The sequence below is a fragment of the Elephantulus edwardii genome, unplaced genomic scaffold, assembly GCF_000299155.1.
Source record: "Elephantulus edwardii isolate Elephantulus edwardi_28Jun2011 unplaced genomic scaffold, EleEdw1.0 scaffold00031, whole genome shotgun sequence".
NCBI lineage: Eukaryota > Metazoa > Chordata > Mammalia > Macroscelidea > Macroscelididae > Elephantulus > Elephantulus edwardii.
Window position 1 is genome coordinate 18,947,557 of NW_006399781.1, and position 2,965 is coordinate 18,950,521.

A 2,965-nucleotide genomic window follows, 5' to 3' on the forward strand; every position below is an offset into this window, starting at 1 on the left:
AAAAAAAAAGAAGAAGGTTGATGTCTTTGAGCTGTGGTGCCGGAGAAGAGTATTGAATATACCATGGACTGCTAGGAGAACAAATAGGTTCATCCTGGAGAGGGTGAGCCCAGGCTGTTCCTTGGAGGCAAGGATGCTGAAGCTTCGTCTGGCATACTCTGGACATGTTGCAGGGAGGGACCAGTCCACGGAGAGGGACATCCTGCTTGGAACGGTGGAAGGGCAGCGCAAGAGATCCTTAATGAGGTGGATTGATTCCTTCACTGAGGCAATGGGGATAGGCGTGTTGGAGACAATAAGACTGGCAAAGGATGGTTTAGTGCTGTTGTACACAGGGGTGCTATGAGTCACAGGCAACTTGACAGCACATAACAACAACAGCAATTCTATACCATGACAACTGTGGGAGCCAAACGGACATCAACAAAGCACCCTGCTTCTTTAGTGCTGGCGTGTCCATGGCAGTCAAAGCCCCTAGAGGAAGCTGCCCACTGTGAACAGATGCCGGCTGTGACTCATCTTCAGTTAACGGCATCAGTGTTATTTGATTTTTGCACCCTCATTCCTGTCCGTGAGATGACAGTGATTTTCCTCTCTTGCTTGGCCTTATGTCCAAATAATTAATATCTCATGAGAGAAAAAGAAAACCTATGATAACTAACATTTATTAAATATTTAGTTAAGCACCTGGAACAAACTGTATTAGTTACTTTCATTTATCTTCTTAACATGTAAAGAATGGTAAAGTAGGCATTATTAGCCCCAACATGAAAAAGAGAAAAATGAGGTTAAGAAAAAGAAAAGATAAGGTTAAAATGAGGTTAAGTCATTGCGTAGCAGGTGCTGGAAGGAGCTTGAATTCCAGCCTGGCACAGGCCAGACCACAGAACCTGGACAGACAACTCCCGCCAAACTTTTTAGGTGCTTAAGTCAACCTGATTTGATCACTAGATTTTCTAGTAGTTCTTTCCTAATAAACATTTTATTCTTTTTCACCACTTAATAAGATGATTGTTTTCCTCACCCCACCCCGCCCAAATTTAAAAGTGGATTGGATGAGATCAACTTTTTCTGCCCAGGAGTATCAGAGGTGTTAAATTGTTTAACTGTATTCCCAGTGTTCCTACAAGAAATTACTTTTAAAGGGTTATCAGAGTGGATGTCTTATCTTTTCTCTGCCATGACTTTTTAAGTCCAGGTTTTATAATATAGGAGATTTATAGACTGACTGTTAGAAGCAACTGTGTGTGTGTGTGTGTGTGTGTGTGTGTGTGTGTGTGTGAACATAGGTGCACTTTCTAATGTGCAGACCTCAGTACTTTTTAACCTTGTCAGACAAAGCAAAGTATTATAATGGAATGTACAGAGAGCTGGAATTGGAGAATAAAAAGGCAAGCACTTGCTCTGCATTTCTCAAGCTGAAAGAACTGAAAAGCAAATTTAAGCCTCATGTCACAATGTTGGAAGATGCTATGGACAGTATATTGAATGGCCGAGAAAACATCAAATGAAGATGGAGAGAATGCACAAAGTCACTCTACCAGAAAAAAATTGATTGACACTGAAAACTTTCAGGAAGTACCATATGAACAGGAGCCAATGATAATGAAAGAGGAAGTAGAAGCCGCATTGAAGGCATTGACAAAAAATAAGCTCCCAAGAATCGATGGGATACCAATTGACTTGTTTCAATTAACAGATGTAGGCTTGGATGCACTTATCAGTCTATGCCAGTAAATTTGGAGGACAGCTGCCTGGCCAACGGATTGGAAGAGGTTCATATTTGTTCCTATTCACAAGAAAGGTAATTCAACTGAATGTGGAAATTATCGAACATTATAATTGACATCACATGCTAGCAAAATACTACTACTGATTATCATTCAAAAATGGCTGCAACAGTACAAAGATAGGAAATGACCAGAAGTTCAGTTGGGATTTAGAAGAGGCCATGGCACAAGGAATATTATTGTTGATATCAGATGGATCCTGACTGAAATGAAGGAATACAAGAAGAATGTCTATTTGTGCTTTATTGACTATGCAAAGGTATTTGACTTGTGTGGATCATGACAAGTTGTGGCTGACACTGAGAAGAATGGGAATCCCAGAGCATTTGATTGTGCTCATAAGGAACCTATGCATGAAAGCTTTCATACAAGTCACTATTCTTTTGGAAAGCTAGATAAGTAAATTTTAACGTCATAAGCTAGCAGGAGGTAGTGGGACATATGGGTTACTTTACTAGGTTTCTCTTCTACCTTCCAAACCAAAGTTCAATGAGTACTCAGATCTCTGCTGCTTGTTGTTGTTGTTACGCGCCGTCGAGTTGCTTGTGACTCAAAGCAGCCCTAAACTCTGCTCTATCTTGTGCCAATCTCACTGTCTCCGACACACCCATCCAGATTACCCCAGTCACGGAATCAATCCACCTCCCAGAGGGCCTTCCCCTTCTGCACTGTCCTTCCACCCTCCCAAAAATGATGCCTTCTCCAAGGACCAATCTCTCCTTACAACATGACCAAAGTATGTCAGACAAAGCCTCAGAATCCTTGTCTCCAAGGAGCAGTCCACTTTAACCCTTTCAAGGATGAATCTCTTTGTTTTCCTAGCAATCCATGGTACCCCTCAATACTCTTCTCCAACACCAAAGCTCAAAGGCATCAATTCTCCTTCTATCCTCCCTAGTCGTTGTTCAACTCTCTGATGCATAACACGTGATTGAAAAGATCATGGCCTATATCAGACACACCTTAGTCTCCAGAGAGACACCATTGCTTTTCAGTTCTTTAGAGAGGTTCCTAACAGCAGAATTTCCCATTGATTGCAATACATCTTTTAATTTCCTGGCTACTGGTGTCAAGTCCAAGCTGAAGATTATACAAAAATGACTGGAACAGCACATCAGCAGAGAACTTCCAGAAGTCCAGGCTGGGTTTAGAAGGGGTCGTGGTACTAGGGATAT